Below are 27,202 nucleotides of genomic sequence, written 5' to 3'. Positions count from 1 at the left end.
AGTTTCCCAGGCTCCATCAGTTTATTTGATGCCTTCCTATTTGTGGACAAAACCAACATTCTTGTATGAATGGCTGTGATGCTCTAAGGATGGCAGAACGGGTCGCGGTCTGTCCCTACAGGGATTTCACTGCTTGTACCCTCAGATATTAATGTGGGGAGCCTGGCCCATCTCATTACTGAGCCCTGACCGGGTTTCCAGTTGCAGAGCCGCCCACAGTCCCTGGTCACAGGAGGCATGTCTTTGCAAATAAAAAAACAGGCGAGCTCAAATCCTTAATAAGCATTAGAGGCTTCTCTTATTTAGTTCTCAATGTATATCTCCGGGCAATGTTCAGACTCTCCAGTGACTGCTAATTAATTTGTTTTCTTATACTTCGTTGAGATTTGGATTGGCACCGAAGCCCAACAGGGAAAAATCTAGCTGTCAAAAAGTGAATGTCTGTAACGAGAGTAAGGTGTAGATGGAAACCACATAGTTGTCACGCAGCAGCTATGTCATAAAAGATGCTATTACCTCCATACTCCTTCCCATCAGGGAGAGAGATATTTTGGGAGGGCAGAGGATGTGATTCTGGGAGACAGCTACATGGAAGCTGTCACTGTATGCTCCATGCGCTGAAATGGAGCAGGAAAAAGGCTGTTAGAAATATTTTAATAAACATTAAGTGCATGGACAAATGACAAAAATATCTAAGCTTTAGTTAAACATGACTGGCTAGTCTGTGCAGCACTGTCCAGTTGAGAACCACAGGACTCAGAGTGGGAAGCAGAGTTTTTTTTCCTAGCCCTGAAACCAGTTTTCTCTAAAACCTCAGCGAGTCGTATTTTCCACTGATTCCATGCCCTGTGGGCCAGCAATACGTGCCAATACAGCTTCCAAATCTCTAAAATGCTGCTGTTGGCTGACATAACCCCCAGACTGTTGTCCCTTTCTGTGTCTGGATGTGCCCCGCCAGCCTCAGGCAAGCCTCGGTGCTCAGGGGACAGCGCTGCTGCTCCTTGTCCAGCTGTCTTCTGCCTCTGCATTCGCACCTAGTGCCAGGCTCCCACAGGCAGCACGATCTGCTGAAATACCTTGGTAGCAAGCTCTGGGCTAACCACTCTGCAATAAATTAACATGGTCCAACGACCATAAAGGGTAATCCTGACGTGTAGCATCTCTCTGCATACTAGTGCTGCACCATGGGTGCCCCGTCACCCCCTGGGGTCAGGACAGATGGTGAGCTCCTTCCAGTCGTGCTTGCAATTTCCCTTGATGCTTCAGGGAGCCTGCGACATCTCCAGAAGTGCCCTTGAAAAGGTTCAAGAGAAGTAAGTATATCTATGCTTGAAATATGTTGCCTTGCCAAAAATGACTTGAATGATGAAGGAAGAGAGTGTGCAAGTGACTAGTAGATGGTGAAAGACAGAAAGGAGGCTGATGTACAGCTCATTCAGCACAATGAGCCCCCTGGCTGTGTGCTGCTCAGCCAGCCTAGCAAGGCAGGCACAGAAACCAACCTCGAGCCTCCTTGCAGCCAGTGGAGTCGCAGGGAGGTGGTGATGGTCACGTGCGTGACAGATTTTTCCAGTCCTCCTTGTGCAAGTGAAAAAACACCGAGCTGTAGTCTCTAGGCCCGCGCTGGAAATACAGAGACAGCCCTTCCCCGGGATGCAGTGGGAGGTGTGGGGGCTGCCTCCTGCTCCTTTTTAGCAAGAGAACATCTCTACAGCTCCCCGTACCACCTTCTGCAAAATGACAACCAGCATATGACTTGGGTTTGAAATCCTTGCAGCTGATGGAAAAACAATTAAGATCTCATTAAAATTCTATGTGGAGAGCCAAGAAAAGGAAGATAATGTCAAAGGAAAGGTGATACGTAGGACAGTATGGAGAATTCTCTTAAGTTAAGCCTGTCATTAGGCGGGAGCACAGAAGGTGCTAATTGTACAGTGCATTTCATTCATCCCACAAAGAATAATTAACACTTTCCCTTCTGCCTTCCTTTCATTTAAATGAATGGATTCAGTTCATATGTTCTCTTCTTCAGGCAGGAGTTGTTGTATGCTGGCTTTGCATGGGCAGAAGAATTTTACTGCTGCATTTCCTCACCTGCTGGCTGTTGATACAGAATTGTTCTTAATGGTGTGAGGCACTGCTGATTTCATTAATCCCTTTGTGTCTGTTGCTGTTGCAGAAATTGTTGACCAGAGATGGGGAAGCTTTGGAACAAGCGTGCCCTTACTTACAGGTGAGTGCGAGCTTAAATCCTGCCCTAAATAGGGAAGGACTTAGCAGAGAGAGCTCCTACCCTGAGAGTGTGTGTGGCTGTGCTGGCGGGGAGGGAGCATGATGCAAACAGGCACTGCTCCGTCCCATGTGGGCTGTCAGCAGCCTGGCAGGGTGCTGAGGATTTTTCCTTGAGATCTATTTCCAGGCTGATCCAGCTGTTGACTGAGAAACCAAAGCTCTTGCAATGCGTGGACTCTGACCTGCCTTGCTGCCCTGACCACCAGCAGTCCTGAGAAATGTTGTTGTGACAGAGTGACAGCTGTCTTGTAAGCAGATCTTAGCCTTGCCAGGTCCAGTCTGAGTTTATGCACACAGCTTCCTGACCTCCCACGCTCCTCGTGAAATTTAACTAGAGCTGATAGTCTTCACTTCCTTGTAATCGGGAGCGAGATCTCTGCGTGCTATGATGCAGCTGACGTTCTGCACACTGGTGATGACTACGCTTCAGGGCTGAGGTGAAGTGAGCCATATCCATGTCGCCTTTCTACTTTACAGGAATAATTCAGATTAATTAGTTAAAGATAACAAAGCATTGTGACATTTTTGTCTGAAAATGCTATCTCTAAGTAATAACGATGCTTTACATCCACTGATATTTTTGCAGGAATCTCTATAAAAGAAGTTATGCTTGTACAAGCTGGTGTGCTTGGTGTTACCTGAAGTTCTTCATCCAAATTCATATCAGAGACAGCCCAAACAATCTCTCACTCCCTCTCCCTTAGTCTAAGTATCTTTAAAGTTTTGGGAAGTTTGCCTGAGGATGTTGTGCTCCTGATGCCTGTAAGAGGCATAAGTACGCGGCTGGCTGAGTTTTGTTGTAGCTGACACAGCCACCCCCCTGTCCTGTGACCCTCACTGCGTGCATGGCACCCGTGTGGCTGAAAGGGGTCCTTTCATCCCCACAGCAGATGTGCTTCTTGTTGGAGCTTTGGGCATACAAGAGTATGAAAAATACCAGCTTATTTTCAGCTTTGTAGACACCTGCTACCATTTACATAGCATGTGGGCTCTGAAAGTGCTGAGCCAAATTCCCTCCAAAGGTTTGCATGGGCTTTTGAGGCAAAGGTGGAACATGCTCTCACATCTCTTTGTCCTTTGACGCAACATGAGGCAGCAATGTCCCACCTTCAGCCCTGCTGTTTGCACCAAGGTGGGGCAGCCTTAGCTGCCAGGGCCATACGTACACCCACACCATCTCATCTGGCCTGGCCTGTACAGTCCTTGGTTTCCCCGTTAGCCCCATGACCGGGCCATTTGTGTTGTTGCATTGTTTCTTCACACCCTCTCCTGACCCACTGTTGCACTCAGTCCAAGTTGGCATGCGGGTAATCTGACTGAAACTGGGCTTGAGGGAGAAAGGACAGAGTTCAGAGCAATTAGAAGGGGATACATCAGATACAGTCTCTCACATTTCTTGAAGCACGGAGGCTATTCCCAAGCTAAGCATGACCAGCTGTATATGAAGTCACTTATGAAGGTTGTTCTTCTTTGGGCCAGTCTACCTTTGACTTTGCCCAACCTATAATTTCATTTATAGACTCTTCACCACCCATCTGTGAAGCTTATGTTCATCTGACATGAACCAGAAAGCCATAATATAACCAAACACAGTAATCAGGCAGAGTAAGGAGATAAGGAGATTCCTTCAGTGCTTAAATGGAAGCTAAAATGGATATGGTTGCTGATGATGGAAGTAACTAGCGTGCTTGTAGGCCCAGAGGGATGTGTGTGAGGTGTAAGCTGGTAGTGTGTTCTAGGGTAAAAGGGGATGTAGGGTGCTACTGTAAGAGAGGCTATCTGCCCAGCAAAGAAGAAATCATATTTTCTTGGGGTCAGGGAGTTGTTGGCTTATGGGATCAGTAATGCTTGCAGATTTAGATAATAATCCTACAGGCATTCATATCATAGAATATAGTGTGGTGAAAACATCTGAAGAAGTTCATGGACAGATGAGGAACAATCACCCATCCCAGTCTTTCCAACTGGCTGAGCTGCCTGTCTTGGTTTCATGCTTTCATAAACAGAAACGGCAGATAAAATTAATGAAAGTGAAAACTGCAGGTTAGTGGTACCAAAAATAGCCATTCCTCTCCTGCTGGGAAGGTATGTTATAGCATTATGAAAGGCCAGTGTGATTCTGGACACAGTTCCTTTGAGGCATTTCTGTAGGAGTCGTAAATGCAACTCAAGTCACCAGCGCAGAAGAGGGAGGATCTCTCTTGGCTTAAGGACAGGAGACCACCAGCTTCCAGCATTTCAGGCATGTTGCTGATTTTGCATGAAAAAGACTGGAAAAAAAAATCTCATGGTAGGCACCCAAGTCTAGAGGCTACTTTTAAACCTTGTTTTGTTTTTCCTGGTTGAAATGGAAGAAACATTTCTAATATGCAGTCCATTCTTACAGGCACATTAACTTGAAAGTTAATCATAGTTCTGGCCCCAGATGGTTACAGTGCATCTGCTTCTCCATCTGTGGGAGTCTTTAAGGATACTTGATAGCTGTCCAAATAAGCGCTTAAAAATTGTATCATATAAAGGCAAAATAACAAGATAGCATAATCTAGAATGATACCAAAGGAAAGGGAGGTGGAGTAAGTGTTTCAAGCCCTCAGCTGCACCCTACGGATTTCACCTGAAATACAGATCTGTTGTGTGGCGTGCATAAAGCTTTTCTCTTTGTAGGTGTGCTCTGAAGATGTACCTACCTACTTTCATCAGGAAATTGTTATAGAAATATGCTTCCTGCTTTACCATGGACAAGAATCTTACAATTATGAAACAGATAAAAACATGTAAGTGAAACATATTTCAGCCATATTATATTTATTATGTTATATATTATCCTGTATTGAAACATGATGTAGCTGTCGGTAAGCGTGCTTGTTTTGCAGTTTGGTTTCAAGACAACCAGCACTCTTTTCCATACCAGAAGCCCTTGATAAGGCAAGAAGAATGGTGCAAACTATTTACAGTCTCCTTCTGTCCTCCCTGTAATCCCAGGGAAGATAAATATAGAAAGGCTGAGATGTAGTATTGATGAGCAAATGTGGAACAGGCCTCACTCAAAACATCATTAGATCAACTGGTGGATTAAGATGGAGATGGAGCTAATTGAAATCCTGCTTGGGGGGGGCTGCTGGGTCCCTTGCAGGCTTGTAGAGAGGCCAGTAATGATGCAGGCTGAGGCTGTGGGAAGTTTAAGGTGATATGAAGCTTGATCCAAAGCTCAGTGAAGCTGAAGAAAATCTCCCACGGTGCATGAATATTGCATGTGTTATGGGACTTTCTCTTTCTGAAGCACAATTATCTCAAATGCAGAGGCACAACAATTCCACTAAACCTCAGCCTTGTTCTGCATGAGGGTTACGTAGGAGAAGAGGTAGGAAGGAGGTGCTTTTCCTCTCAAAGTGAACGTGATGACAAATTTGATTTCTGGATTATTCTCCAGAGTCATATCCAAGGGGACAGAGAAGCAGGAAGGCTTCTACATTGAGTACCGAGATATGAAGAAGATAGGGTGCCGTTATGCCGGACTTGCGAAAAGCAAGAACAGAAGAATAGAGGAAGAATAGAGGGACACAGGTATGCCCCTTTGCCTCACCCTTACCACGCCTGCTCACGAGAAACGAGCCATCACAGGCAGTCAGCAACTGCATGTCTGTCTTGGATGCAACTTGTTCCCTCTCTTCTGGAACAAGCTGTGAGCACAAAGTATTGCATTGCAAATTAAACCTTTAATCAAGGTCGAGCTTTACAGCTACACATATTAAGGCCCTGTAATAATAGTTTACAAACAGGAATCATGTGTTTTGCTTTGTGGTTATAATAATCAGTGGTATTTGGGAACAGTTCTACCATCACAGAAACTCACTGCTGCAGCCTGAAAAATCCTTGTTTTTCTGATATGAATCAAAGAAGGGCTGCTAAGCATGACTGCTGGGCAAAAGATATGGCTGTAGTCCATTGAACAATAGGCAAAGTAGGTACATGGAAATCCAAAAGTAATAATACAGCACTTTGGGAATAAATACTGTTGTGTGTGACACCAGCGGGGACAAAATGTTAGTGCAAAATGTGTAAATAATACTGTGAGCAACACTAGGGGATAAGCATCTGTATTTACAACACTCCTTACAATTACTAATGCCATACTCAGCAATTCTGTATTAAAATTGGTATTTGTTATTTAACACGTTGCTGGGACTGATTTACGATTTGATTCCAACTCCTAAATGAATTGCAATTATTCTGGCAGTTATTAATTGTGTAAATTGATGTGCTGCAGTTTATCTCATAGTATCCAATCTGTTTTTTATGGCTGCTATTTTATTGCTGTGTGATTGCTCTAGGATTGGCTATGCTTGCCAATACTTAGCAGTTAAAAACATGTTTTAATATATTTGTTGGCTTAAATATAAGGTTGGAGGCAGGGCTTGTTTCATTTATAATCTGGGGGTTTTTCCTCTTCATCTTCCTAAGTTTGTTCTATTACTTTCTAATCTGGTTGCTACAAGTCTGTGGTATATTGATCTGTTTCATACAAAAGGAATAATAATAATTTTCCCTGAATATGTCACAACAATTAGTGATGCATCTCCCTTTTAGGCAAGAAGAAAGAATCCAAGGAGAAACAGTGCTCCCCAGTGAGGGGGAGAAGTGTCACAGGGGCAACATCACAGCACTGTTATGAGCATCTCAGCCTAATGGGGTTGGTGGACAGGAAGACCATGGCCTTTGCTAACACTGCAACCTTTTCCTTTGAATCCCTTTTTCCTGGAGAGATGCCTCCTCTGGGGAGGGCAGCAGTCAGAGCCAGAATCAATATCAGGGATCAAGGAAAACATGGGAAAATGGGGGTATTCCTCGTCTGTCTCCAGCAGAGTGAGAAGAATGAGGCTAGCTGCCCAGCTCAAGGTCAGACACTCTTTAGGAGAACATTAGAGGGCTAATATCTGGAGGGGAAAAAGACCATTTTAAGCAAAGGGCATTAAACCAAACAGAATACGTTTATATTGGCAATTAGAAAAACTTTCTAATTGTCAAAGCAATGGCAATCTACAACCAGTAGGAGTAACGGGAGGAAGAAAACTACCTGGCTGTAAAGTGGAGCTGGAGCAGAAAATCACAGATCTTTCTGGGCATTGTGCCCGTGATAGAGCACGGACTCAATAGCTTGTTCACATTGCTCTGTGAAGTTCACCCAGGGTGCCACGAGGCTGAGTGGCCATCTGTTTGTGTTTCTCAAAGATAGGATCCTTACCAGTAACTTCATGCTGACTGGTGGATATTCTTTGAAGAAATCAGTGGGTGAGCCTACCGCACAGGGTCCTCCCAGAGCAGGCTTACCACGAGGCATGACGAGGTCCTGGTATTTTGTACAGTTTCCAGCTATTCTCCTTGGTCTTGTGGTGACAATGTCTGGCAGAAAGAATTACCCAGATCTTACCTTGCACAGATCTTGGGCCTTGCCAATGGGTTCTGGCATTTCCTGCTCAGACTCCGACTGAACTAAACCTGAGCTGAGACTGAGAAGATCTGGCCATCAAGTGCTGGAGATCTTCATCTTCAACGCACCCTTGGGAACACTCTAGCAGGTGCTAGACACAGTCTGTGAGCCCCAGTCCTTTGTGAGCTTCTCAGTGGTTGGTTATTGTGAGCTGATGCTTTGGGTCCTGCTGGTTTCCATGTACTTCCCAGTCTAATGTCTCTGAAGTTAGTGTGTTCAGCAAAGCACATAAATGGCCTTGGACTTCACTGAAGTATGAAAAACTTCAGTCTAGATTTCTGCAATGCTCCTCAAGTGTTGCTTTACCCCTGTGTCTCCACCCCAGTCATCAGCCAAAAATTACGTGGGAAACAGGAGCCTGACATCAAGGTAGAGTGTCTGGTGATTCCTTTATTATTTGGGGTGTGCTAAGGCTTTGATCATGAAGCCTCGCAGGTTTGAAATGCCAAGAAAGAAGGAGAACATGCTATGTTCAGAAGGTTGCAGAGTTTCCATAATATCTGCTCTCTGGAGCCTTGTGGAAATCCTGCTAAGCCACCCAAATGCTTTCCAGATCTTATGCTGCACGGAAACATCCTCAAGGCTGTAATGCAGGGTTTGGCTTATAGCCAAAATTATTTCCAATAATAATAAGCTGATTGATTACTGCCATCAACTGCAAGGAATGACAAAGAAAGAAAAATATATTTCAACTATTTAAGTAATGAAAGGAAAGAAAGTGAATAAACTTTTCCATTTCGGGATCAAAATATGGGTTAGGACAGTCCTGAAAACCCAAGTGTGGAAAATTCTAGGTTCAGACACTGAAAATATATTTAAAAAATCTGAAGTCACTGTTTAAAATTTGATAGGGAAAGTGGACATAATCTTAGTGGCTCAGCAACATGGAACATGCCTGTGACATAGTGATCTGCAGCAACACTTTAGGTACTTTTTATCTCACACCGTTCTGGGGTCTGCACGAGGCTTGAACATGTCCTGTGTGACGCTTTAGTCTCAGAGTAGATTACTGCAGTATTTTATTTTTTTTTTACCTCAGGCCATACAAACTTCAACCTACTAACTCTGTCATATAAAGATATTCCTGATATATATGAATTCCTCATCGCACACACCAAAAACTGATCGTGACTGGAGTGTCAATAAGCAGCACGTGAGAATGCTCTTTCATTTTGATAGTGCTGGGCATGCTTTTGCTTCCCTGCATGTATGCTTTTTGTAACAGGATGAAATGGGTAGGACTCTTGTGCTATGCTGAAAGACAAGAAAAACACGAGAATATTTGTACCTTGTTGATCCAACGTGGTGCAGAATAGCATTTCGGTCTCAAATAGGCTCACGCTCTTTGCCTTGAGCTAAGGCAGACTCATGAAAGGAACACTGGCATCGCAGAAATGACTCCCACCAGCTTGAGCTGCCTAGGAAACACAGGCTGAGGAACAGATTACAGAAAGAGCAAGAGACAAAAAAGGGAATTTGAAATGTCTGGAGGAAAGAATATGAAGAGGAAAATGTGCCCTCTTCTGCTGAAGGCTTAATCGAGTTTGGCCTGAACTTTCTGGCTTGAGGAACTTTGGATCCTGTTACCCAAATGCCTCGTCACGTGTGTTGACTCCAGGAAAGCTTGTCCAGTTGTAGGGCACTGTCCTGTCCACTGCTGATTGCCTGTCTTGATTAAAAAAAAAAAAAGTGAAGGCTCTTTCAGGGGTGAACTTAAACTCTTCTGTGATCAAGGTGGTGAAGTAAGAGTGGCTACAATGAGGGAAGACTGCAAATCATGAAGGAGGACGGTAGCAAGGATGAACTTGGTCATCCTGACTTAGTTCTTTGGGGGATGGATTAGTTTGTCTGAGGATGGAGAATGGGAGGGTATTTGGAGAGGAAATGGGCAGCAAGAGGAACGAGCCCATGCATAAAGGTGGAGCCAGATTCTTCTGAGAGCAGCACAGTGATAGGGTAAGAGGCAGCAAGCACAGGTCGCAATGATAAAAACTCTTAGTTATTAGGATTTTTTTTTCTCATTCTGAGGGTAGTGCAGCAGTGGAACAGTTGCCCAGAGAGTTTGTAGGTTCTTTAACCTTGGAGAGCCCCAAATCTTTACTAGATGAGGCCCTGAAAAAATGTGACCTAAGCAGGCAAGTGGTTGTCCCCAGATAACCTGCAGAGGTCCCTTCCAGCATGGGTTATTCTGTGATTCTGAGCCAGATCCTACAGCTGGTGATGAAAGGACCGTGGCTATCGTGCTTGAGGATGAGGCAGTGCGAGTCTCTGACTCATGACTGGAGTCACTGAAGAATTCAGTGCATTTCATGACTGTATGTTAAATTTTACACGGAGTCTGAAAGCTGAAAACTTGTTGACTCTTCAAGGCAATAAATGATTTGCTGACTCATATCACTAATAAATGCTGGTATATTTATCCTGCCCAGCACTGGTACCTGATCCCTTTGACACTTTCATGATGCTTTGGACCAGAGTCAGAGATTAGTTCCCTTGAAAACTGCTTTTCCAGACAAGCTCTGACCCAGACTCTCAAATCTCCAGTTCCCTAGCTGAACCTTGGCGTGCAAGGGAAAACTTCAAGCAGATGGCAGCTGGGTGGATCAAAGTGACTGCTCTGGGCTACAGCCTGCTCTTGAGGGAAGAGCTGGGCACAACGTTGTCTGTTGGTTCTTCATTACAATGGTAGGCTCTAGGCTGTAGTGGATGAGCTGCTGGATTGCTGTTTACATCAATATTCTCTGCTGGAGTGCAAAATAAGGGTCAGCTCTGGTATTTCATCAGCTTTATATGGGAACATAGTCACTGATGCCCACTGTTCATACTATGTTGTTGGGACTCTGGTGTGTTACATGGCGTTTCAAAATTGAGAGCAGCAGCTTCAAGTGTTAAGCTTAGTTGTAGAGGTGTTTTGTTAGCCATAAAACATACATATAACAGCTTCCTATAACTAAAGAATAAGAAGTAGATGTCTCATTAGCTAGTTGGGCAAGTGCCACTAGCAGAGGGGGCAAACGTACTTCGATTTGGACAAAAGTCCATATCTCAGTTGTACTCTAAATACAGCATTTCATGAGGTTTTATTTGTCCTTTCTGTGATTCTGTGAATCACTGTATGACTCGATAACTTAGAAAGAGGCTTGGAGGTAGCAACAACAGCACCTCAGATCGCTGCAACAGCTGCTTGTATGTTTGTGCCCCCAAAACAGTATTTTTTTGGTCTTGGCATGAACAAGTGCATGTGTGTGCAGTGCTTGCAGACTGTTTGATTACCCCTGTTGTGCACAGCCTGGCAGAGACACGGTGTTTCCTACACGAACTGCCATCTCTCCCAGCTTGCGAGTGAAAGGCTAAACATTAAGCAGAGACTAATGAGATTCCAGTTCTGCAGCACATTTTATTTTTCAGCAGTTTGTGTTCTGCCATATACCCAACACTGTCTCCTAAGGGAAAAAGCAACATAATTAACATGGGATAGATTTGCTTCAATGTTCTCTGTTTCTTTCCATTACTGTATTCGTCAGAGGAACTATTTAGAGAGAAGGCTTTTCATAGCATTATGTTTGGTCCAAGTTTGTTTTCTGTTGATTTTTTTTTAAGGAAGCGCTATTTTAGAGGATATATTTTCAGAAGCTATTGGATTTCAGCCATTTTGGATATATGGTGAGACGGGAAGAGACCAGGCACAGGCCACCAGCAGCTGGGGGTCAGCACAGCACCTGTGTGAAAGGTAGTCAGGGTGCTAGGGGAGGCAGCGGCATCCTTGTTTGCCCAACCCCAGCATCCTTGTGTGCCCAGCAGCGGTCACAAAATTTTCCACTGGACTGGGACCCACCATGGGTAACTGCTCTCATCAGGGACCAGCACCAGCTCTTCCCCAGTGGAAGAAATGACAACATCTATCTCAAGACTTGTCTTTTTAACACCAGCAATTTAATTTCTTCCTCTTCAAAAAAAAAAAAAAATTTGATTCGAAGCCCTAACTTTCAGCTGGTTTTCCATAAGCATATTAATTCTTTGAGAATTAATTCAATTTTTCAAGTTGCTATTTAGTCTAATTAATTTTCCTCCTCATCAAACGTACTTTCCCAGATGATGGGGAGGTTCTCCTCTGGAAGAAGAAGATTCTTTTCTGACACAGAAAAGGTTTTAAATCAAGACTTCCAAAGTGTGTGGTGATCTAGGGGTCCTCAATATTTCAAGCTGTAAGTTTGAAATGTTATAAAGTGACAGAAAATGCTGTGTACCTGTCCTCTGATCCCTGATGCTATTTATTTGAGGTATCCTAAATTGGCATGCAAGATCACTTATTTTTGGCCCAAACCTTATTTCTGACATTCAAAAACCTTGTTCACAAACTTCTGCCCCAGATCAGAAGGTTGCCAAGATGCCAAGTATGAGGTTTAAAACAAACAAATAAATAAATACTTGGATCTTTCAAATTGCTTCCTGCTTTCTGAACTGTCATGGTTCATGTTTTCAAGCATAATTGCATGGAAATCTAGTCGTTCCTGTGAGAGTGAAGACTTCTTGCCTGCCTCCCTACTGAACTAACCCACTAGGGTAAGGAGGTAAAACACTGCACCACTGCGGGAGCTTGCCCAAGTGGGATATATCTGCATGAATTCAGCCCAGGCCTGAGTACAGAGCGTGAGTCCTGTGCTTACCTTGACTCTCTACATCCAAACTAACACCAACAAGCCACTGTACAAGCAAGTTTTCAGATCTTCATCTGTATTTGTCTAATCTTCTCCTTCCTACCTTTCTGCACAGTGTCTCCAGTGGTCACAGGTGTGGTTCCGTTGTGCCTAACTGCTGCTCATTGCCAAACCATTCTGCAGGCTCCATCAGCTGCCTCAGTGTCCTGTTGTAAGGGAACTGGGGGAGGTAAGTGCCATGCTTCACATATAAGGTACAAATCATGTTATTTGTGTGATCTCCTGGTTTATATATTCCATATATTTCCTTATTTTAGATTTACTACTTACTCTTGCTATAAACCAAGGGTGTTAGTGCATACTTCCTCTCTTCCTAGACCTGAACACCCAAAGGCGCAGTGAGTTTTTACCAAGCATTTCTTAAAGAACGACTCAGTATGAGAAACCCTCTCACAAAACCCACACAAATCCCTGTAATCAGCCCTGCCAATTCACTGCAGACTGCAAACAGCTATAGACAGGATTCCAAACAGTTAATTTCAAATAGCTCATTTTCTCTCATCTCTGCACAAATTCCTGTCATGTTGCATTACATGTAAACAACTCAGAAACTTAATGACATGCCTTTCAGTCAAAAACTGGTATGGTTTTTCAGTCTGAGCAGATTAATTGCAGTTTGTAACAATATAGACTGATGCAGTCTGATTAGGGTTTCTATTGCTCTTTGAGATAAAATATTTTATGTGAATGTAAAGCCAAGATTTCTGCTGGCACGACTTTATTGACTTCTGCGGGAAAATAAAATACCCATGTAAAATCCATAATACGTTATTGTTTGTGAGCTGTTACAGTAAAGAAATTTTATAAGCTTCTGTAAATTAGATGTTAGATCAGATTCCAGTCCCTGTGGAAATGGTGCTGTCAATGAAGTTAGGCAACAGGAATATTTTACTGTGGAAGAGACACTTTTGAATGAATCTTTTAGCATTTGATGGCTTTGGAGGTGTTTTGTACTTCCGTTTTTCACTGCCTTCTTTTTCACTGACTTTATCTTCTTCCCGAATACGTTACTCTTAAAACTGATAATCAGTCTCTTAAGTTTCATTCCTCTGCACTTCCAGAGTTGTTCTATTCTTAGTACTGCCATTGCTTGTGTTTTGTAGCAATCCTGTAGAAAGCTTAGGAGCTCTGCAACACAAATCCCACTATTTGCCAATAGGATTAATGTGAGGAACTCCACAAAGCTTCTTTGAATACATTCCTCACTGAATAATACATGTATGTCCCTCAAAGCTTTAGGATGAGATTTTCCTCTTCCTTTTTTGTCTCCTATTCCTTTTTTCTTTCCTCTCTTTCCCTTCCTCTGTAGCTTTTTAAGGCAAAACATAGCAGAAAAGAAATTCAAGTGGATAAATACGCATAGTTTGATTGTGGTTGGAGTTTTTTTTGGGGGGGAGAGGAGGAGTGGGAAATCTCTCCGAGGAGACATATTAATGTGTAGCTTCTTGGCTCAGTCTCTCCCTTTGAAATGTTTTTGTTTTGTTTGTCTTTTGTTCTGTAAGAAAAAATAAGGAATAAAAAAATCTCAAGTTGCTCTTTGTTTTTCCAGTTTGAAGAATGCCATGACTAGGGGTGATCACTGCTCAGAGAGGTCAGAAGTATTTTGTGATGTTTTGAATCCCATATGACTGTACTGGGGGACTGAAGTTTTTTGGTGAGTATGTGGGCTTGCCAAAGTAATTCCACCCTGCCCATGCTGCTGGACTAAAAATGAAAGTCACAAATATCCTACAAAAATTGCCAATGTCTGGTTATTTTGCCCTGTTATCAGGATTCCAACAGAATTTCACTTTGCAGGGCTAGCGCATTTTATAGAACAGAAGACATTTTAAATATAATATTTGCAATATTACATTTCAGTACTATAATACTGCCTGACAACAGGGACCAAAGCAAAAGTACTAGATAGAAAAGTACAAGCTGCTGCACTTTGAACTAAAGCTGTGCATGTTGGCACAGGGGAGCATGTGCTTCACATCACCAGTGGGACGTTGTACATATAGGTCACGTTAAACCAGTCTGCAGAATTGGAGATGTTTAAAACAGCATTGTAAAATCCTGAAACTGTAAAAATTAGGGGAAAAAAATACACTAATAAAATATAGAATCGTCAGTTTATTATCTTTCAAAATCCTTTCCAATATAAGTAGATTCTTTAATCCTGTCCATTTCTATAAGATATCCTGTTTATTTTAAATACTCGCTCTGAGCGGGTAAAGATTATATTTTTTTGTTTGAAAGGTTTTGAAAGAAGCTGTTTCCACACTGCACATAATAGCGTGGTTGGAAGGACAATTACTGCAAATTCTTCCATTTCTGGGTGTGAAGATCCCCGAAGGCAGCATGAACCGCTATTGCTCTCCATGTGGTTTGTCACTTGAGGGTTGGGTTGGCTTTTTGTTTTTGATTTTTCCAGCCTATCTGCTGTAAACCATCACTCCTTAGGCAAGTACATTGAGTTTCTATCTTAGATTGCATGCTTGCACATAGCTTTTCTTACTATGAACAACTTCAGATGAATTATTACTTAATTGTTCAATAATTTTATGCAATTGTAGGACCAATTAATTTCTCTTCGGGTGACTTTAATTACTTTGAGTGATGAATATTGAGGCATAGTACAATATGTTCCTCCCATGAGAATGTTCAGCTGTTCTGAAGTCAGAGGTTGTTAGGAATATAACAAAGCATTTGACAGAATCGGGTTTTCAGAAAAATTAAAAAAAAAAAAGAAAAAAAACACACACACACACACAAAACACATCCAAAAAACACCCCTCATAAAGACTTTTTAAAGGGAAACACCAATGTCAGTTGAGTATCACTGATCATTTGGGCAGGTGGAAAAAGTCAATACTTTTACAACTGTGGTAGGCAGATCATGAGGGAACTGGTACTACTGGAAGAAAAAGTGACTTTATTTTCCCTAACTAAGCTTTCCCAAAGCAATGTGGGTTAACAGGTCATGAGGTAAGTGCATGTGCAAAAAAAAAAAAAAAAAAAGCCTAAATAAGAAAATAATGGAAATCAACACTAAGGAGGGTTTTTAAAGCAACTGTGGACCTTTTCAAACTTGCCAGTTAAGAACTGTTCCCAGTAGTATAAGCCAGATTCAACTAGAACATTTATTTTTTGCAATCGGTAGTTGTAAGTACCAGTAACTCTGAAAACAAGAGGTTGTATTTTCTTCTTCAGATTGTTTTGTGTACTGAATGGGAAGTGGATCGTTAGTATACTGAGCACAGGAACCTCCACCTCTGGCCTGTCCATCGCTTCCAACAGTGGTTGCCAAAAGCTGTGGTCACCTAACCACCAAATATAGTCCTACATGAAATTCCCACAAGTGCATGTCTACACTGTGAAATCCCCAAGGGTGGGCAGCACTCAGGGCTGTCATCAGCAATCAGTCCTTTAGGACTTCTTCAGGTGAGTACTTCAGACACAGTGAGGACAGGCATGGATTGCTAGTCTGATAAATATGAGAGGGGTCTATTTGGAACAGTTGGTTTTGTACCCTCAAGGCAGAAGACAAAGAAACAGAAGGGAAAAAAAACGGGAGTAAATGGTTGTTTCTGTACTGATTCACAGGTCTGCTTACCATCAAATTTAGCATTGTGGTGACATGGACTTGTTACAGCTAGAAGCAAAGAATGCAGAAAATAATGGATTTTGACTATAAAGCTTGAAATTCTCACAGGTTTAGTGTTTTGAGTAAGGCGATGATCCAAAGCCTATAAAGGCAGAAGAAAAACAGCCTTTGGCTTCAGTGGGCATTGCGTCAGGCCTTCACATGACTAGCTATCAGCAGACTTCATTCTGTATAATTCTGTATGAAAGAAGTGTTAGTTCTCTGGCATACAGTGAGCCGAGGAGGAATAAGATGCTCCGTGTGTTTGCAACTTACCCTTCTGGCGAGCAGACATCCTCAGCACTGAAAGCAACAGAGATGTTCCCTCACAGCCGGTGGAAAGGCACCTAGCTGTGCTCTGCAACTGTTCCTTCCCGCTAAGTCATCACAAGAGAGAGAATTAGCAGAGACCTCGTTGTCACATACCCAAATCTGAATGCTGGGTTATATTTAAACAAGCACAGGAAAGAGACGAGAGACTCCATGACCCTGGTGAACTGGGGATCAGTTGTTCTAAACTGGAAGGCAAATGTCAGACGATCAGATTACAAGTGTCTACCAGCGTGTTTTCCCTGTGCGGTGGGTCAGCTGGAGTTCAGGCCCTGCAAATACTGAGGAGGTGGTTCCAGAGCAGTAAGCACTTGAGCAATTGCTAACACCGGTGGTCTGAACTTGGGCAGGATTTCATAACATGTCTGCAAGCCAAAAGCTTCTTCGACTGCTAATTTAATAAAGAAGAGTGAACCACTGGGTAAGTCCCTTGAAGATAGACTAAATCAGGCTAATTTGTTATATAATCCCTTTTTAATGTGGAGAATTAAGGTGACGGCAAGATGACTGTGTTTAATACTCCAAATAATTACTGGTGGTTATTGACATTAAAGATGGGAGAGAGCAAGTTAATTTCTGCTTGTTGTTTTCAACATGTGCCAAACTCTTACTTCACACCAGTGAGGAAAGGCTAGAAGTTGTGTATTCCATATGCATGAAGTAACAGTTGGCACAAATCACTGAGGGGAGAAAAATAAAAACCAATAAAGCCCAGCAACCCAAACTGTCACTTGCTGACAATTTCTTGACTCTCACTGCTGAAAAAAAAAAAGTATAACATAAAGGCTTCATGCAGAGTACTCCACCTGAATAAACCCACATTTCTGGTCCTCTCTGAGGCAAATGCTTTGCTGAGAAGGCAGCTATAGCCTCAGTTGTCCAACCTTCTCCTTTCCCTGTCACAGGCAGCCCCAGAGTGAGGTGGGAGTGAAGCAGTGGAGGATGAGGACAGCACCCAACTCAGGTTGAGGCTGTTGTGCATAAACTGATTCATTGCTAGGAATGGAGGTGCTGGGGTTCTTCATGGGTAACAACGGCTCCCTGCTTGGGACAACTCCATCGTGTGGATCAGGGGAGTTTACATCCTCCCTGCACCAGCACGGATGGATTTGCCCCAGAACACCCGGAGGTAGCACAGCTTGCCTCTGCCTCTACACAGCGTGTCTCTTCATGCTGGCCTTTGGGCTATGAGTCCCAGCACCCCGAGAGCCCTACCAGCCCCTGATGTTGCTGTCTATTCAGTGGGGCTCACCCACCCACCCAGGAGCCCACCTCAGCCCTGGGGCCATCAGCCCCTGCCCCAACAAGGACTGGGATCCAGCAGGGCTGGGATCCAGCTCCACACAGCCTGGCCCAGCCTTGGCCCATCCCTGTCCCTGTGGCCTACCCGGTGCCCTGGCAGTGGCCATGGGCTACATGAGCTTTCTCATGCGTGTGCTGTTTGAGATGACGTCCTGCGCTCACACAACCTGATGACAGTCTAAGTCTTCCCTGTCACTTATGTAAGTATGCAAGTAACTAAGCATATTTATTAAGAGTCAAAACATGTATGGTATATGGGATGTAACATACACAAGCGTTATGTACTGTTCCTCTGCGGTTTCCTTCCCTCTCATCATCCTGTGATCTCCCTTTCCCCTTCTTCTCTTTAAGTTGATGTCTACTAGGAAGAGGAGCTGTGGATGAAATCACAGGATGGAAAGCAAGTGATGACACTGGGCAAATTCATAGCAAGAGTTAATTTCAGAATGTTTCCTATCATTTTTTTCCTATTTTGTCGATGACTAGAATAGTACTTCTAAGCCAAAGCTTGCTTGTTCAAATCACACTCCCATTTTATTTTTAAAGAAAGAAACTGTTTTTGCATTTTGACATGTTTCTTGTTTTCAGACTGTGTTGATTTTTCTGTGTGGTTCACTCTAGGCTTCGTACAACTGACAGCTTATTATCTCGCCTTATGAAAATCATGCCTGACTTCTGGGAGCTGTCTATCAAAAGGAGAGAATACACTGAGAAGCTGGTACTTTCTCTCTAATTATCTGGGTTGATTGTTGTTCAATGAACCTATTAACCACTTGAAGTGACTTGCATCTTCACAGGTACCGTACTGCGTGATCTTTCTCTGCACTATTTAAAAGGCAAATGTGACCCATGTGAATAGTTCCAGTCTAGCTTCTCTAGGACTGCTAGTTCCCAAATGCAGCTGGCTTCGCTCATGTTGGACAGCAAACCCCATCCTGTGCCTCCAGAATACTGCCTGTAGGTGAATGTTCCCCCACTCCTTATCTACTGTCCTCGGATAACTGCCTCAGTTCAAGGTTTATGCCCTTCAGTGAAGCACTTAAGCATGAACTTAGCTCTGATCAGTTCATTCCTGTCACTTCATTGAATAGGGATGGATTTAAGAGCCTACTTGTAGTCTGTGGCTTTCCAGCACCTCAACAGTTTCTTGGACAGTGGCTGGATAAGATAAAAGGAACCATCCAGGACAGTCCTGTGCCTGGCTGAATGGTGTGCTTTTGGATAGTGATGAGCAACACTGTTCAAACCTTTCATGATACTTCAGAGTAGACATGGACAGAGCCTGGGCCCAGATGCTCACCTGGGATAGAGGAATGGTGTTCCCCAGAAACCTACCTGTGACCTATAAGTAAAGGGGAGAGGGAAAGATTTCCTTACTTTCTCTGCCTGTGGCACCTCACTCTGCTGGTGTAGGACACCAGGGACACCAGCAGCACAGCAAGGAGTGGTACCTTTGTGCTATGGCCATAAAATCTCACTTCTCCAACACAAGCCTGGTGGAGTCAGCTGTGCCCTATCCCTTCCAAATCCTTTACCACCATCACAGTCACCCACACAAATCTGTTCCCTGCTGTGCCTCCTCTCAGGATCAGCTCACCCTTGAAAGTCAAGAATATGTATGTTTAAGAACAGCTCAGGAAATGAAAAGAGAGAGGAAAAACATCATTCATGCTGTTTAAGTTCTGACTGAAGTCTGAGCACTTTGTCCATACTGGGATTATGAGCTAATAAATTACTGATCACAAGAAAATAGGCCGTATTCATCTGAATGGTAGAAATTGTCCTTGAAAGTGGTGCCAAAATGAAATGGGACATGTCAAGGTATGGCCAGTTTTAGACTCCATTTTTTCGTGTGAGTAAATGGATGAATTTGGAAGTTGTACCTGTTCTGAGAGGAGAGGTTGTTGGGGAGGTAGCATGTAGTAATCTATCTCCAGTTGAGACTTTTCACAGAGTTTTTGGCTGGCATTTGGAAGTATCCTTGGAAGCCTTACAATCATCTCATTTTGCTTGAATCGGCGTGCATTATCTTTTGTATCTATGGCAATGAAAAAGCTGTTTGGCTTAGGACTAGTTGCCACTGGCTTCCCTAGTATTAGGAAAGCCAAGTTAATAAATGACCTTGACTAGATGTCAAACCTCACTCTTTCCCACCCCGTGCCTCTGTTCCACAGGGGCTTAAAGCCAGCCAGTTTCCAGCCCAGGAACCTGCCAGGGGGAGGGTGGTCTACTGCATCCACCAGACCTTGGCAGAGCTGTAACCAGCTTTATTTAAAGATTTGTCTTGAACATATGATAGAGAATACTCGGTTCTTAGTTATACCAGGTAAAAATATAGCACTAGTGTCTGGCCCTCTTCCCATCTTCTTGTGCTGCTGCAGCAATAAACGGTGTTAGAAAATTGTGCTCACTGATAGTGTGGAGAAGTCTTTCTGCAAAGAAGTCACCTGCCTTGGGCAGCCCTGTATCCTTGCTCTGCTCCCTGTGCTGCCAGCACAGCAGGGCACCCTTGGGAGTGGAGTTGTCCCAAAAGTGTGGGCTGCCAGCGTGGCCCTGGTAGGTCTGAGTGGCTTTGCTCCATGGAGGAGCCTTGTGGCTGTGCTATCTTGTGCTGGCAGCCATGGATAAGCTGTGTTTGTGTTCCTGTGCCGCCCTGATTATAAGAAGTGTGATTGTCAGGGATGTCAGGGCAAAAATGGGCGCCTTTGTTGTCACAGGGCTCATAAGTTGCCTGTGCAACAACGGGCAAGTGAAGCTGGGGAGGAGGGATGCAATTCAGTCACTTTGGGAATCCATCTTTCTGAATGTGGATGGTGTCCTTTGTAGCACTGCTTTGGAAAGCTATGTTGAGCAGACTCCTGACTCTTTAAAGATCCAGTGGACTTTGAGGCAAAAAAAACTCCACATCATATGTCATTCTGGGAACGTACTTGCTGTGAATGAATACAAAGACCTATTCATCACTCCTAGTGCTCACATAACTGACAGATTAAATCACTCTCTGGCTGTGAAGATGACAGTGGCCCAATAGCTAAGGCTGTCTAACAGTTTCCATTAGAAGGCCTCGTTTCTGATTGTTTATAATTTTGCCAGGCTTCAACTCCTTGAGCTGAAATTTCCCTTGCCATATGTCACCACAAACTGATTTTTTGTGTGTGGAAGGGCCTAAATGAATATTCATGGCATTTCTAAGCTCATGTATCAGTGAAAAAGTCACTTAAATACAAATTTTCAGAGACTAACTGTACCTTTCTCCTTTCTTGAGAGAGCAGGAAAACCATCTGGAGTTAGATGCTCCCCAGCGGTCAGTGCTCAAGCAGAAGATGGAGTTGCAGCTAAACAGTGCGGGTACAAGGGATTCCATGTCCAGGGCTCTCAACTTGGTGGATATTCTTGACAGTTTTAACCTTTTCCCAAATGTCGTGAGGCTGTACTTTGGTCTCCTGGTATACTTGGTCCTGTATTGAAGCTCATGTTGTTGATAGAAGTTGTTTAAACAGACTGAGATTACACTAACTGGGAGCAGAATTTGGGAGGGTGGCATCTAATGGCTTGTGGTGGAGCACATCTTGGGTTTGGGTAGGTATGACTGCTTATAGCTCTCCTTAGTTCACCCTTTAGCTTCTCCACTGTTGTTCATTCGTTGTGTTCCTGACCAACATTCCCTGTCAGATGGTGTCAGGACCAGGTTTTCAGATCTCCATGCTGGTCTGAGCACCAGTCTGAAGTTGGTAACTCTGGAGATGAGTGAGTTTGGCTTTTAGGAAGACTTTCCTCTGGTCCATTGAGACCATTTGCCCCCCTGCAAGATCAAGAGGTGCTTGTGTTGGAAAGCTGTTTGCTAACGAGTGGCATTGGTGCAGGTCGGGAGTGGCATGGGGTTTAGCGGACACAAAGTAATTTTGAGGATGAAGTGTTGTTTCTGGGATTAGTATCCACAGAAGGCAGTTCAGCTGCGTGCTGGAGGAAATGTCCTGTCTGATCTGCAGCCTGTATAGCCCTCTCCCTTTTCCTACGGATATTTTTATTGGAGGGAGCTTTAAAACGAAAAGACCTCCAAATGCCACAGGAGTCTGAGAAGGCTTGCGTTAAACTCCCCAGAGGAGTTTTCCCTTAACCATTGCGCAAGCCAGAAAATTTCCAGATCTCAGTAAAATCTGTGTGCCTGTGCTGTTTTCCCAAACTGGACATCAACGTGAATTGTAGGAGCTATTGGCTAGGAACAATCTAGAGACAGATTTTACAAGCACCCAGGATGTTCTCCTTTAACTAGTCATGCTAGAGGGCCTTCAGATGATTTAGAGCTTGCTTAGACATACCTAAATCACCGTTAAACTAGCTAGCTTGTGTTCAGTGAGTAACGTTATTCCAGGAACACGGTGTTCAGAATGGCCTGCAAAATATATCTGTTTACTGTACTCAGCTTTTATGGAGGGTTTTGCAGTTGTGCTGTGTTCTGCAGGGGTGTTGGTGTGATGTTTGCAGTACCTGATCAGGCTAATTTCAAGCTAGTTGGGTATGTCAATGCCGTGCTGCAGTTTTAATAAGGGCTGTGGTAGAGACACATCTGCAGTCAGAAATAGTCATAATTCTGCACTGCCAACATGGTGTAATGCTCTGCAGAAATCCTCAAGCCAGACCTTAGGAAATGAATCTGGATCCTATAAACATTTTAGTGGGAGGAAGCAAAAATATTTGTGTGACCTGCCAGGACTTTTCATCTCAGAGGTAGGACTTCATATGGGGGAAATAGCCTTTTCCCTTGTCGATAATAAAAGCGCTTTATTTTTTTTTGCTACAATGGAAAGATTTTGCATTAGATAGATCACACTGAACAGTATTCAGTGAACTGCAGATGTCCTTAAGTTTCCATTGTAAACTTGCTTTTATTCCGATTTCTCTCTCTGCCAAAATTAGCCCTATACACCTACAACTTCACAGGCATAATCTTATTCTGGGACAGATTTTTTGGAAGAGTTGAAGGAAACTGGTCAAGGTGTTTAAGAGATATGATGGATAAAAATGAGATCATCTGCTTGGAGATTTTCCTAAAGACTTTTTGGCTTGTCATATCCTGAAAATTCATTTGCCTAGATTCAAAAAAATATTTAAAATCTGTTGGTCTTGGCTAGAAATGGTGTCTTTGAGTAGTCTTAGGCTGTCTGGTGACAGAATTATTTGGTTACTGAAAGTGGTTTCTGCCTCGGTGTATGTATATGTGTTATGTGTTCTTTGGAGATCTTTACTTTGCTAGTCAGTGCCAACATGTTCATAAATTTATGATGGCATATGTAAGGTTTCTAAACAACTCTGCGTGTATCTTAAACATATGCATTCCTTCTCCTAGACCAGTCCTATACACGTGTGCTGCTGTCTAAAATCCTCACCCGTGTGTTTCCTGACTCCTACTCCAATCCACGCTGAGGCTGATAGCACGGTTTTACAGTCACTTCTGCAAACTCCCTGAAAATATCTCCCCAAGGGACCAGCATTCAAATGTCATTCTACTCATCTCAGTTCTCTTTCCTGGATCAAGAAATCATACCTGTCATGATTTGTGCCAATATGTCAGTCTCCAGTGGCTGCAAGCCACGGATGATGACACTTAAGTCAATATTTTTTTGTGTGACTTATTTCTGTTTTATGACAAAATAAGTTCTGAGGCGTAATGTTGCTCTTCTTAAAGAGGATTTATTTCAAAATATGTGCTTTTGCTTTCTCAAAATTGTGTAATTTTTAATGGTGGTTCTTGAAGTGTAACCACAACCAGAGGTGAACAGAACCATTAGACAATTTTGAAAGCCTCCCATTAGATAAGAAGCATGTGAAGTCTAGAAACAGTACAGCTGTGCTACACCACTGCATTCATGTTGTTCTCTGGGATCACTACAGCATCCATATATATATCCATTTATCCGTAATAATACTTTCTCCGTATTATTCCATCAGCATCTGTTCTTTACCACTATTTGAGACAATCTGTTTTGCTAGATGGACTTTTGCTTTAACTAACTGTGGATGTTCTTACACTATATTCCCAGTACCGACAAAAATAGTTTATTATTTGCTGAAAACTGGGCTAGGAATTAACTTTGTCATTTTAAAACTCTTAATAGTCTTTTTTATTATTTTTCTTTATTATTTTTTTCCTTTTTGAAGAAGCAGCCTTGATATCTTTGTGCTTTGGAGCTAGGACTTGAATCCTAAGTGAAACATTATCTTGGAGCCAGGGATAAGCTTTACCCCTCCACTTCTGGGTCAAACTGTTTGCTTCTAGCTCTTGGCAATCACACTTTGAACGTGCTCAGTAGAAACTTGGTAGGGCTTTGTATTTTGCCTCTGTGGCAGTGGGTGTACACTGAGAGGACTGAGCAGGAGATTCCTGGTTTCAGACTGCTCTGGCACACAGCACAGGAACTCAGTGCAGCAGGTCTGTCCTCCCTGGCAGTCCTCCGGGACTGAAGAACTGACTGACGCTACTCTTTTTAGCTGAAGACTACTCACCTTCTTTCTTTTCAAATGTCACTTCTTTAGGCAAAAGCCAACCAACCAATCAAACAAACAAAAAAATGGTTCTTGATTTTTTTTTTCTCCTGTTTTCTGGACTTCTGGTCCATTTTTGTTGATCTCCTCTGGCCTCTTGATAGCTAGTTCACATCTCTCTTGGAGCGCAGCACACAGAACAGAACACCATCTTCTGGGTGAGTCGTTAACAGCGGGGATTAGACCACAAGGACTCTTTCAGTTGTTGTAAAGACTCTTTGGACATCCCAATGCAATGTCGGTGTTTTATGTAAAAACACAGCTTTGCTGCTCATGTTCAACTTGCATTCCACCATAGTCAATACATTTGTTCTCTTGTGAATTGTTAACTGGATAGATGAGTATTTCTGCTTAGGCATGAAAAAACATCAGTTTTAGATGACTTCTCTAAATGTATCAAGATATTTAAAAACATGATTCTGTCATCCATAATATCTGCAGTCCTTCCTGGCTCCCTGCAAGTTTAATAATCAAACTTCTATTAAACTTCTCCACACATCCATTTTCTATGCCTTCAATGAAAACATCAGATAAAACTTGAGATGGGACCAAGCTCCACAGAATACCTCGCAAAACACATGTATTTTGATAGGCTTTGATTCAATTTTGTTGTGGATACAACTGCCCTACCAGACTCGATCTCCTGCCCCTTCCTGCAGAATTTAAATTTTGAACACAGCTCGCTAGCCTGTTTATGAGGAAATAGTGCTAAAGGCCTTGCAAAAAGTATATATAAATAAAATAAAATAAAATAAAATAAAATAAAATAACATAGCTATATGACATCTATAACCATTACTTTACCCTTCCTTTAAGACTCCTAGAATGAAGTTAATTAAGCCCAGGCAATACAAAAACATCTAATTTATCTGGTTATTTTCTAAGCAGGTTTCTCATATTTCAGGCTGAGATTTTACCACTTTATTCCTGGTACTCATTGCACTTGCTGTTGACCTTTTCAGTAAAAGGGGGAAAAAATACATTAAACTCTTTGGCTTCCTTAACATCCTCTGCTGATAGCATCCCCTGTCTTTGAGCTGTGGTCCAAACAAACTTTCTTTTTTTTCTTACAACCTTACTCACGAACTTTCTATTTTGATATGTTTTGCTAGTTGCATCTTTTGTGCTTTGTCTTTACTGCCTGTGCAGACATGCAAACACACGCACCTATGAATGGTGTATTGTGCTGGGTTCTCAAACAGCCGACCTAGTTTCCACTTTACAGATTTATCTCCCTCATGCTTGCGGTCAATTAAAATGTTACGAATTGGCTGACTTGCACTGAATTTCATTACTTTCCTCCAAACTGGTATAGTGTGCTCTTGGTTTCTTATTAGCATTTCTTGAAGGAACTGACAGCTCTCCGTAATTTGTGTTTCCCCTAGATTTTCCTCGTATGAGACCTCCCTTACACACTCTCTGAGTTTATTGATATCTGCCTTCTTGAAACCTAGTGCTGTCAGTCATTGAGTTGGATTAAGTGGCAGAAGTTGACACTATGTTCACTGCAGTACTGATTTCTCTTAAAAGATGTCATATTTGGCAGTACTCTTTGAGTCATGTTACACTGCCCCCTACCTCGCTGCAAAACTGCTGCTCTGCTGTGGAAGGTAGCGACACTTTTAATACATTTTAGCTCTTAAAATTTAGTATGCCGTTCAGAATTTAGCATGAAGAACAGGAAGAAAAAAGTAACTTAAACATTCTGTGCAGCAGTAATAACTGCCCTTGTGATAAATCTCACTCAACACAGTTCTCTGTGCTGATGAAACATTTAGAAAACAAATTCTTTGTGAGGATATATAACACAGACCAAGATATGCAATGATCCTCACTCTAATTTGCTGGCTGAAAACTTTGAATGTTACGCAACTGTTTCATGGTGCAGTGGGCAGTGACACTGTCTCGGGGAGACAGAGAAGAAAGCAGTGAACTTTATCTTAAGTGGAAGTATGTGGCAGACCACATTGGAACCATGCCTTGAAACAACACCAGTTTCTACTAGCATCAAATGCAAAACCAGTAAGATTCCAGGTTCTGCTAAAACCCCATGACCTCCGTCAATGTTGGTTGAAACCTTGATGGACCCTCTCACAGGTCAGCTAGTGATGGTCAAGAAGTCAGGCCAGGCCTGGTGCTCACATTAGAAAGCCTTCTGGTTATTTATTTACTTATTTATTTATTTATTAACTGACAATATTGCAATGCAAGTTGTTTTACTGTCACCTCAAGTAGATTTGACTCCCTAAACAATGAAAATGAATGACCAGTACCCGGTCCCGGCTATGATCAATTTTTATGACAGTTGCAGAGTAATAAAAATGTGAGCATCATACTGGCAGCGTGCTGCTGGAAGGCAGAGGAGCAGGCCTTGCCTGTAATCGGGGTAGGGGTTGGTGTTACGGTGAAATCCACATCCCAATCGCTCCAAGTTACATGCTGGAGTAGAGAGCCAATGTACGGTGTCGATACGCTATCTAGTGGCTGTGTTGGTGATGACATGAGTCCTGGATTACTGTTGTGCTTGTGAATTGCTAGTGTGCATATATATATAATTCCGTGGTTCTATTTATATATATATGTATATATATATATATATATATACTATATATATATATAAGTAGATCCATAGAATGGCTTGGGTTGGAAGTGACCTTAAAGATCACTTAGTTCCAACCCCTCTGTCACGGGCAGGGATGCCACCCACTAGATCAGGTTGCCCAGGGCCTCATCCAGCCTGGCCTTGAACACCTCCAGGGATGGGGCACCCACAGCTTCTCTGGGCAGCCTGTATGTGCCTCACCACCCTCTGAGTGGAGAATTCCCTCCTAACCTCTAATCTAAATCCTCTCTTTTATTTTAAAACCATTCCTCCTTGTCCTGTCATTGTCTGCCTGAGCA

At 42.8% G+C, this 27,202-nt stretch overlaps 2 long non-coding RNA genes across 7 annotated transcripts in view; one reads left to right on the top strand and one right to left on the bottom strand.

Moving 5' to 3' along the window:
• Positions 1–25,075, top strand: part of LOC137853840 (uncharacterized) — a 60,144-nt gene extending 35,069 nt beyond the window's left edge. For 2 of the 6 annotated variants that reach the window (XR_011094758.1, XR_011094757.1), the window contains 7 exons: positions 2,180–2,233; positions 4,957–5,066; positions 5,723–5,856; positions 12,554–12,667; positions 14,048–14,152; positions 15,694–15,924; positions 16,087–18,351. This is a non-coding gene — a long non-coding RNA (uncharacterized lncRNA). Of the gene's footprint in view, positions 1–1,266; positions 1,314–2,179; positions 2,234–4,956; positions 5,067–5,722; positions 5,857–12,553; positions 12,668–14,047; positions 14,153–15,693; positions 15,925–16,086; positions 18,357–18,379; positions 18,556–21,030; positions 21,107–23,105 lie in introns of those variants that run through there. The other 4 variants (XR_011094756.1, XR_011094759.1, XR_011094754.1 and 1 more) reach the window with 4 other exon arrangements.
• On the bottom strand, positions 8,115–16,542 carry LOC137853844 (uncharacterized). Its single transcript, XR_011094765.1, has 3 exons — positions 16,403–16,542; positions 9,069–9,212; positions 8,115–8,435 (listed from the first exon to the last, which is right to left on the bottom strand). It is a non-coding gene; the product is annotated as an uncharacterized lncRNA (long non-coding RNA).
• Positions 25,076–27,202: the final 2,127 nt, after the last annotated feature.

Source organism: Anas acuta, chromosome 3 (genome assembly GCF_963932015.1).
Source record: "Anas acuta chromosome 3, bAnaAcu1.1, whole genome shotgun sequence".
Lineage (NCBI taxonomy): Eukaryota > Metazoa > Chordata > Aves > Anseriformes > Anatidae > Anas > Anas acuta.
Note: the sequence above shows the minus strand (reverse complement) of the source record. Positions and strands in the feature narration are given on the sequence as shown.